Below are 11,048 nucleotides of genomic sequence, written 5' to 3'. Positions count from 1 at the left end.
CATTGTTGCCGTTGTTCACAAGAATTGCCTTTTGTTGTTGATTAATGTTCCTGGTCTTTGAGGTCAGGGCTGTTCCCAGTGTGAAATAAAGTCTTCAGGTATCCATTATGGTTCAATGGTTCAGTTGTGCTTTATGTGTCACATGTGCTAATGTGCAGTGATTTTTCTTTTGCTCCTTGAAAGTGGCATCACAGTTAGATAGTGTAGTCAAGAAGGATTTCGGTACATTGGCCTTCATCAGTCAGGGCAATGAGTAGGGATGTTATAAAACAGCTGTACAAGATGTTGGTGAGGCTGCATCTGGAATATTGTGTTCAGTTTTGGTCATCTTACTATTGGAAGGATGGCGTCAAGCTGGAAAGTGTGCAGTGAAGATTTACGAGGATGTTGCCAGGACTGAGCTAATAGGAGAGGTTGGGCAGGCTAGGAGTTTATTCCTTGGAGTGCAGGAGGGTGAGGAGTGATCTAATAGAGGTATACAAGACCATGAGGGGAATAAATAGGCAGAATGCTCAGAGTCTTTTAGTCAGAGTAGGAGAATCAAGGACATCGGAGTAAGTGTGATGGGAAAAATTTAATAGGAAACCATGGGGTACATTTTTCCACACAGAGGGAGGTGGGTAGATGGAACAAGCTGCCAGAGGGGGTATTTGAGGCAGGTACTAAAACAGCATTTAAGAGACAGTTGGACAGTACATGGATAGCAAAGGTTTATAGGGACATGGGCCAAATGCAGGCGGGTGGGACTAGTGTAGTTGAGGCATCTTGGTCAGCATGGCTGAGTTGAGCCGATGGGCCTGCTTCCATGCTGTACGACTCTATGATGATAACACTGCTGGGTAAATTACCGCAGGGAGCGGTGGTCAATGTTGCTGCAAGGCTGACCCGTGGCAAGTCATTTTGCCCTTGAGCCTCACCCAGTGCATGGTACTCTGAAATGGTGTGAAACACAAATGATTTCAATAACTCATCCCATACTTTGAACAAGCAGAGGAACCGCAATTCGCATCGAGACCTTGGAAACTGCAGGAAGGGTCGCGACCCAAAGCACCGTCCATCCATGTCCCCCCCACACACACAAAAACCGCGCTTTTGCGGTTGCAGCTCCTAGACTGTGGAACAGCATCCCTCTCCCCATCAGAACTGCCCCCTCCATCGACTCCTTTAAGTCCAGGCTCAAAACCTATTTCTACTCCCTAGCGTTTGAGGCTCATTGAGGAGGCGCTGTGAACTGTTTGCGTGCTACTGTATGTTTCATTTTTTTCCTTAGTACCTAATCAGATGTACAGCACTTTGGTCAACGTGGGTTGTTTTTAAATGTGCTATACAAATAAAATTGACTTGACTTGACTTGACAGTGGCGCAGCTGGTAGAGCCACTAACTCACAGCGCCAGAGACCCGGGTTTGATCCTGACTAGTCCAGGTGGGACTAGTATAGACGGGACATGTTGGTCGTTGAGGGTATGTTGGGCTGAAGGACCTGTTTCCATGCTGCAAGACTGTATAACTATGACTCTGACTAGTCCAGGTGGGACTAGTGTAGATGGGACATGTTGGTCGTTGTGGGCATGTTGGGCCGAAGGACCTGCTGTCCCTGGGAAGCTCAGCAGGTCAGAGGTTTGGCCTCTGCTGGCCTGTCTGCCAGTGAACGGGATCAGAGCGGCATCCGAGTGGGGGGGGTGGGGGTGGGGAGGGGGGTGGTGTCACACGCGATGACTAACCTCAGGGCAAGTGCTATTAAAGAAAGGTTATTCAGACACATTATGTGGTTCGGTCCAAACAGCAAAGACTTACAGATTGGCCAGAGAGCGAAGCTGCACTTATTCCATCTGAATTCAGGGAACGCACTCAAATGCACGATCCCGGAAAAATATCCGAAGAAATCCACGAGAAGAACATTTTCTACAAATTACCCGGTCTTTGGGAGGCAGAGTTACAAATCTCTCTTCTTTTCTATCATGGTGTGTACACAGGTTGTTTCTTGGCTCTCCAGTTTGGAACATAGACAGATGGTACGGTGTTTGCTGGAACGAAATGAGTTGGGAATTGAATTATTAGATCGTCCGTGCAAGGCCTCACCGAAGCAACTTTATTATCAGCCAACAATAGCCGAGGGATGTCACTCAGACAGAAATTGGCTGTCATATAAAATTAATGTTCCACTTGCTCCAAGAGAAATGAGAGTCAAGAAAGGTGAATGGCTGCACAGAATCATAGAGTCATACAGCGTGGAAACAGCCCCTTCAGCCCACACTGACTGACCAACATGTCCCATCTCCCTGTGAGCACGCGGGATTCCACTGGGTGTCACAGAGTCATACTTATACAGTCTTACAGCATGGAAACAGGTCCATCGGCCCACAACGACCAACGTGTCCCATCTACACTAGTCCCACCTGCCTGCGTTTGGCCCACATCCTTCTAAATCTGTCTTATCCATGTACCTGTCCAAATGTTTCTTGAACATTGCGATAGTACCTGTCTCAACTACCTCCTCCGGCAGCTCGTTCCATATACCCACCACCCTCTGTGTGAAAAAGTTGCTCCTCAGGTTCCCATAAAACCTATCCCCCTTCACCTTAAACCTATGTCCTCTGGTTCTTGTTTCCCCTATGGTAGAGTCTCTTCCACAAGAGACTCTGTGCATTCGTCCGCATTACCTGTTACCATTATCTTTTACATAGTTCTTCATTCCTCGAGACTGAGTGGACTGTCTCAGCATCAGAAATGGTGAGCAAATCGGTGCTAAAGGTGAATACGAGCACTGGATGATGAGGTGTATAAGATCATGAGAGGAATAGATAGGGCAGATACACAGAGTCTTTACCCAGAGTAGGGGAATCAAAGGCCACTGATCACCCTGCACCCTAGCACTATCCTGCACACTAGGGACAATTCACAATTTCACAGAAGCCAGTTAACAAACCCGTACGTCTTTGGGGTGTCGGTGGAAACCGGAGCATCCGGAGAAAGCCCACGCGGTCACAGGGAGAATGTCCAAACTCCAAAGTGAAGGGACTCAAAATGTTACCAGCTTATTATTGAAGTTATTTGAGTTATTAAAGTAGGTATTTGTGCTTTTGCTTGTTGAGGCACATCCTGAATGAATTCAGCATGGATAGTCATAGAGTCAGAGTCATACAGCAGGAGAACACACCCTTTGGCCCAACTTGCCCATGTAAGCTAGTGCCTCTTGCCTGTGATTGGACCATATCCCATACTGTACCTCCTTTGGCAACTCGTTCCGTATACCCAATATCTTCTGAGTGATAAAGCTGTCCCCCCAGGCTCCTATTAAATCTTGACCCTATCACCTTAAATCTCTGTCCTCTGATTCTTGATTCCACTACCCCGTGTAAAAAGACTGTCTGAAGAAGGGTCTCAACCCAAAACGCCACCCATTCCTTTTATCCAGTGATGCTGTCTGTCCCAACCGAGTTACTCCAGCATTTTGTGTGTATCTTTGGTTGAAACCAGCAGCTCTAGTTCCTTCCCACAGCTGTGCATTCACCTTATCTATTGCCCTCATGACTGTGTACACTTCTATAAGATCTGGTGAGGCCAATCCGGGCCCGGAAGGCACGCCCACACGTAGGACACAAGTGGATGGCTGCTGCAGTGGAAGTGGAGGTAGCCCGGGCCTTGCGCGCGGTGCGTTTCCTCTGGGCCTCTGCAGTGCGTCTGTTCTCTGCTGCACGGGCTCCTGTGGTGAGCTTGCTACGCCGGGTTGGACGGTCCAGAGCAAAAGGCTCCCAAGTGCTGAGGTTGATGTCCAAGTCTTTGAGGGACACTTTGAGGCAGTCCTTAAACCGTTTCTTCTGTCCTCCTACTGAGCGCTTGCCCTGACACAGTTCTCCATACAGAAGCTGTTTTGGCAGTCGACTCTCGGGCATTCTGACGACATGGCCTGCCCATCTGGTTTACGCTTTCCGTAGGAGGGTGTGGACGCTGGAGATTCCGGCCTGAAACAGGCCGGAATCCCCTGCACAATATAAAGATTGAGAGAATAGAAAGATCTCATTAGACCCCAGTTGGTGCTGAACCACTCTGTAACAGCAAGAAAGAGGAGCATCCATTGACCTCAAAATCCATGGATTAGAAGGAGTATTTGATATTTTCTTGCACTTTTTACATATCTGTAATCACATAACCTGGAAAGAGTATCGAGCAAATTTATAAGGATGCTGCCCACATTTGATCTCATAGAAGTGTATAAAATAATGAGAGGAATAGATCAGGTAAACGCACAGAGTCTCTTGCCCGATCTGGCATGCACTTCATCTCTGCTCCTAGATTGTTTGGGTAAAGTTGAATGTGGTGAATGAAAGAATTCTAATTTAATCCTGTTCGATTTACAGTTTCCGAAACTGAATCTAAAGGCTTTATTTCAAATGTCAATAATAACTATCTGTTTTCATAGCCACGATCATCAGGAGGAGAAAACGACCGCACAATTTAAAAAATAAACTTTACATTTTATTACTGCAACCTTGCGCGTGATTGATTGAAAGATACAGCAGGGAAACGAGCCCATTCGGCCCATCGAGTCCACGCCATCCATCGATCACCCAATTGCACTAGTTCTCCATGATCCCACTTTTGCATCCACCCCCTGCTCACGAGGAGCAATTTACAGAGGCAAATTAGACAATAGACAATTACCCATAAACCCGCACGCCTTTGGTTTTAGGAGGAAACCGGAGCACCTGAAGAAAACCCTTGCGGTCACAGGGGGGACGTGCAAACTCCACACAGACAGCACCGGAAGTTAGGATCGAACCCGAGTCTCTGATGCTGTGAGGCAGCAACTTTAGCAGCTGGGTACAGTGCTGCCCCACCACGCCACTGTACTTAATACATGATCAGACATAAATAGTTAGTGCAGGGAAACGGACAGAAAATGTTTCAGCAGTTCTGACCCACAAGATTGTTTGTCTAATTATCTCCACAGATGCTGCCTGGCCTGCTGAGTTCCTCCAGCAGTCTGTTTTTTTGTTCCACAATCTTTTGTATCTACGTATGTTTAGTTTAGACTTTAGACTTCAGCGATACAGCACAGAAGCAGGCCCTTTGGCGCACTGGGTCCGCACCCACCATCGATCACTCAGTTAGCACTAACCTACACACTTCTCTGGGCAAGAGACTCTGTGCGTCTACCTGATCTATTCCTCTCATTATTTTATACACCTCTATGAGATCAAATGTGGGCAGCATCCTTATAAATTTGCTCGATACTCTTTCCAGGTTATGTGATTACAGATATGTAAAAAGTGCAAGAAAATATCAAATACTCCTTCTAATCCATGGATATTGAGGTCAATGGATGCTCCTCTTTCTTGCTGTTACAGAGTGGTTCAGCACCAACTGGGGTCTAATGAGATCTTTCTATTCTCTCAATCTTCATATTGTGCAGGGGATTCCGGCCTGTTCCAGCCCGGAATCTCCAGCGTCCACACCCTCCTACGGAAAGCGTAAGCCAGATGGGCAGGCCGTGTCGTCAGAATGCCCGAGAGTCGACTGCCAAAACAGCTTCTGTATGGAGAACTGTGTCAGGGCAAGCGCTCAGTAGGAGGACAGAAGAAACGGTTTAAGGACTGCCTCAAAGTGTCCCTCAAAGACTTGGACATCAACCTCAGCACTTGGGAGCCTTTTGCTCTGGACCGTCCAACCTGGCGTAGCAAGCTCACCACAGGAGCCCGTGCAGCAGAGAACAGACGCACTGCAGAGGCCCAGAGGAAACGCACCGCGCGCAAGGCCCGGGCTACCTCCACTTCCACTGCAGCAGCCATCCACTTGTGTCCTACGTGTGGGCGTGCCTTCCGGGCCCGGATTGGCCTCACCAGTCACTTCCGGACCCACAGTCACCAATCCTCCAACTGAAAGTGAAGTCATGGTCATCTTCGAACCCGAAGGACGAACAACAACAACATATTGTGCAGGTGGCCCAATCTTTCAAAGAAACAACCGATCCTTTCATAATTCAGGGTCTGAAAAAATAATTTCTGAATCTCCTCACTGTCTGACCCAGAAATAATCAAATATCCCTGATCCCTATTCAAATCTACCCTTGGGGTAGATTTTAATGTGCTTAGTTTTAGTTTGAGAAACATAGAAAAATAGGTGCAGGAGTAGGCCATTTGGCCCTTCAAGCCAGCACCGCCATTCAACAAGATCATGGCTGATCATCTAAAATCAGTACCCTGTTCCTGCTTTCTCCTCATATCCTTTGATTCCTTTAGACTTAAGAGCGAAATCTAACTCTCTCTTGAAAACAATAAAGTGAATTGGCCTCCTCTGCCTTCTGTGGCAGAGAATTCCACAGATTCACAACTTTTAGAGATACAGCGTGGAAACAGGCCCTTCAGCCCAACGAGTCCATGCCGACCAACAATCGCCCAAACACTCATTCTATCCTACACACTAGTAACAATTTACAGAAGCTAATTCTACCTACAAACCTGTACGTCTTTGGAAAGTGAAAGGAAACCGGAGCACCTGGGGAAAACCCACCCGATCACAGGGAAGGAACGTGCAAACTCTGCACAGACAGCGTCCGTAGTCAGGATTGAACACGGGTCTGTGGCGCTGTGAGGCAGTGACTCTATCGCTGCGCCACCGTCCCATTCATATCCATAAGAGGAACTTGGATACAAACACATCCTGAAAAAGACACTCAATTGCTCGGATGTTGAAATGAATAATATAACACAGCCCAAAGAGATTGGAAGCATAATAAGATATAACGTGTGACCTGGCCTCGATCCATTTTTAGTAGGAAGATCATGTAAACTATTCAGACTGCCAGAAGCAATCTCCTACTCTCATACGGAGTGCCATATGTAGCCGATCTGGCATGCACTTCATCTCTGCTCCTAGATTGTTTGGGTAAAGTTGAATGTGGTGAATGAAAGAATTCTAATTTAATCCTGTTCGATTTACAGTTTCCGAAACTGAATCTAAAGGCTTTATTTCAAATGTCAATAATAACTATCTGTTTTCATAGCCACGATCATCAGGAGGAGAAAACGACCGCACAATTTTTAAAATAAACTTTACATTTTATTACTGCAACCTTGCGCGTGATTGATTGAAAGATACAGCAGGGAAACGAGCTCATTCGGCCCATCGAGTCCACGCCATCCATCGATCACCCAATTGCACTAGTTCTCCATGATCCTGTAGCGACCATAGAGAATGGTCCAGGTCGTCGAACCCTCGGATTGGCCAGCGAGGTCACGTGGGAACGCGACCATGGGGATTGGTCCAGGGAGCGACATCGCTGATTGGCCAGCGATGTCATGTGCGCGTTTGGCGCCCGATTTAGTCAGTTCGGCGAAGTCTTCAAGGAAGACAGTAAGTTTGTGATGGTTGTCCTTTACCTTGTTGTTTAACTCTGTATTCGAATATTGCGGCTGCAATAAACTTCCTCTACAACCAACAAGTTTCGGACTCGCCATATTGGTGACCCCGACGTGATCTGGACGATCACCGACTGAGCAGGAACCCGACGCCTCGTTGACGATGACCGAGCCGGGCACACCGGAGTCAAGCGCCGGAAGCGTTCATCTTCCGTTGTTTTGGACGCACGCACCGCAAGCTTGGTTTATCCACACCGAGGCTCAATTTCATATAAAGAAGGTGTCGGACGAATCCACGAAGTACTACTACCTCGTCAGCGCTCTATCGCCGGACACAACCAAGCGCGTGATGCGGTTCATCGTGGATCCACCTGCGGAAAACAAGTACGAGGCCATGAAGAAAGTATTACTGCGAACCTTCGGGTTTAATAAGCATGGTGGTGCGGCAAAACTTCTGCACCTACCAGATCTTGGAGACCAACTGCCTTCCGTCCTCATGGCCGAAATGATGATGCTAGCCGGTGAGCATACGGATTGCCCTATGTTCGAACAGGCATTCCGCGAGAAACTTCCCGAGGATGTCCGACTGCTGCTCACGGATTGTTCTTTTAAGGACCCCGAAGCATATGCAGCGAAAGCGGACGCGCTCATAGCGGCAAAAAACAAGGCAAGTGGTTCGATCAACAAAGTCTCGACATCAGTGACCACGCCACAGCGACGGCAAGATGGCGCCACGTCTCCCGCCAATTCTCCGAAAGCCCGCCAAAAAGATCCGCACAAGCGCGGCTGGTGCTATTATCACCTACGATGGGGTAACGAATCCCGCAACTGCCGTTTGCCTTGTACCTTCGCGGGAAATGCCTCGGCCGATCGTACATAGGGGCAGTTACGATTGGCCAGAACCGGCGCCTCTATGTCCATGATCGATTCACGGACACAGAATTTTTGGTAGACACGGGAGCCATCGTCAGCATAGTGCCGCCGACCGACCTCGAAACCAGATCGGGTAAGACAGGTCCCACCCTCATCGCGGTTAATGGCAGCCCAATTCGCACTTTCGGTACACGGAAGATGTCCCTTGTGTTAGGCCTCCGCACGTACGAATGGCCATTCATCATAGCCGACGTCAAACAAGCGATCCTGGGCGCAGATTTTCTCTGGGCTTTTTCACTGGTTCCTGATGACCGCGGTAACGACCTCCGACCCTCCGCCGAAGATGAGCACGTCGCTCCGACAATCGCCTCCTCGCCCAGCCCTACTGTCCAGGCCGTCGTCGCGGCCCCCGACTCGTATGCTGCGATTCTGGCAGAGTTTCCGGAGCTGCTCGTCCAACGTTTTGACACGCCTTCGGCTAAGCACGGTGTGGTCCATCACATCCGCACCGAAGGCCCTCCCGTTTTCGCTCGGGCCAGGAGACTACCGCCAGACAAACTGGTGGTGGCAAGGGCGGAGTTCAGGAAAATGGAGGAAATGGGAATTGTCCGTCAGTCTGACAGCCCGTGGGCCTCGCCGTTACACATGGTCTCCAAGGCATCTGGGGGGTGGAGACCATGTGGCGATTATCGGCGTCTCAATGCTGTCACCACGGCTGATCGCTACCCCATACCGCACCTACAGGATTTTTCATCTGGGCTGGAAGGAGTGGTGGTGTTTTCCAAAATCGATTTGGTGCGAGGATACCATCAGATTCCGGTACGACCGGAGGACATACAGAAAACTGCAACAATTACTCCGTTCGGGTTGTTTGAATGGTTGCGTATGCCTTTCGGTTTAAAGAACGCGGCACAGGCTTTCCAGCGACTGATGGACCGCGTGGGCCGGGGTTTACCGTTTTTGTTTATTTATTTAGACGACATCCTGGTCGCCAGCCCCTCCGTGCAGGAACACCAGGCCCACTTGCGGACCGTGTTCCAGCGGCTCCAAGACCACGGGCTCATAATCCAACCCTCCAAATGTCAATTCGGCCTTCCTGCTCTTGATTTTCTAGGGCACATAATTACCCCTGCCGGCGCCTCCCCTTTGCCCGAGAAGGTGGAGGCTATCCGGGCATTTCCCAGGCCCACCACAGTAAAAGGGCTACAGGAGTTCGTAGGCATGGTTAATTTCTACCATAGGTTCGTTCCGGCAGCGGCGCGAATCCTGCGCCCACTCTTCCAATGCCTTGCAGGGAATCCGGTAGAGTTGTTGTGGTCCCCGACCGCAGAGTCGGCTTTTACAGCAGCTAAGGCAGCCTTGGCAGACGCCACCATGTTGGTCCATCCGAGCCCCTCCGCCCCCACGGCCCTGACGGTTGACGCCTCTGACGTGGCGGTGGGCGGGGTTCTGGAGCAGCAGGTCGGTGGCCGTTGGCAGCCTTTAGCGTTTTTCAGCCGGCAACTAAATTCGGCCGAGCTGAAGTATAGCGCATTTGACCGAGAGCTTCTGGCTCTCTATTTAGCTGTTCGTCATTTCAGGTACTTCCTCGAGGGCCGCCCATTTGTGGCATTTACGGACCACAAGCCATTAACATTTGCTTTTTTGAAATTGTCTGACCCATGGTCGGCCCGCCAGCAGCGGCATCTGACTGCTATCTCCGAATTTACCACCGATGTCCGTCATGTCGCGGGTAAGCTTAACGCCGTTGCTGACGCCCTGTCTAGACCTGCTTTTCCCCCTATTTCGGCGGTGGACTGCGAGGTGGATCCCCAGGAGCTTGCGGAGGCACAGCTCCTAGCGGATACCGTTTCGACTTACCGGTCCACCACTTCGGGATTGAAGTTGGCCCAGGTAGCTTGTAGGTCGGAGGGCACGAAAGTCTGGTGCGATGTTTCTCTTCCCTGTCCCAGGCCGGTAGTACCGCCCTCCCTTCAGCGCCGGGTTTTCGATGCCATTCATGGGCTGGCGCACCCGTCTATCCGCTCCACCTCTGCCTTGGTAGCAGCGAGGTTTGTCTGGCATGGCCTGCGGAAACAGGTAGCGGGGTGGGCACGTTCCTGGGTGCCCTGTCAGACCGCTAAAGTCCAGCGCCACGTCCAGCCCCCCGTACAGGATTTCGAGGTCCCGGCTGTTCGTTTTTTCCACATCCACGTGGATTTGGTCGGGCCTTTACCTTCCTCCCGGGGCTACACCCACCTCCTCACGGTGGTGGATCGGTTCACCCGGTGGCCAGAGGCTTTCCCATTGTTTGATATTTCGTCCGTGTCTTGTGCTAGGGCTTTGGCCCTTCATTGGGTAGCTCGTTTCGGGGTCCCGGCAGTTATTACCACTGACAGAGGGCCACAGTTCACTTCGTCCCTTTGGGCCGCGCTGGCAGAACTGTACGGGTCCAAGTTACAACCCACGACTGCTTATCACCCCCAGGCAAATGGACTCGTAGAAAGGTTCCACCGCCAACTTAAGGCGTCCCTCAGTGCAAGGCTTGAAGGCCCGGACTGGGTAGACCAACTCCCTTGGGTTCTTTTGGGCATCCGGACTGCTCCTAAGCTAGATCTCGGTGCGTCGTCCGCAGAGCTAGTATATGGCTCGACACTTCGAGTACCCGGAGATCTGTTTCCTGACCCTTCAGACCAGCTGCCTACCGTCCCATCAGTGTTAGCATCTCTCCGGGAACGGGTGGGCTCCCTGGCTCCAGTTCCGACTTCACGTCATGGGTGTCCCATGGTACATGAACCGTCTTCCCTGAAGGACTGTGAGTTTGTTTTTTTGCGTAA

This window comes from Rhinoraja longicauda, chromosome 21, assembly GCF_053455715.1.
Source record: "Rhinoraja longicauda isolate Sanriku21f chromosome 21, sRhiLon1.1, whole genome shotgun sequence".
NCBI classification, from domain to species: Eukaryota; Metazoa; Chordata; class Chondrichthyes; order Rajiformes; family Arhynchobatidae; genus Rhinoraja; species Rhinoraja longicauda.
Note: the sequence above shows the minus strand (reverse complement) of the source record.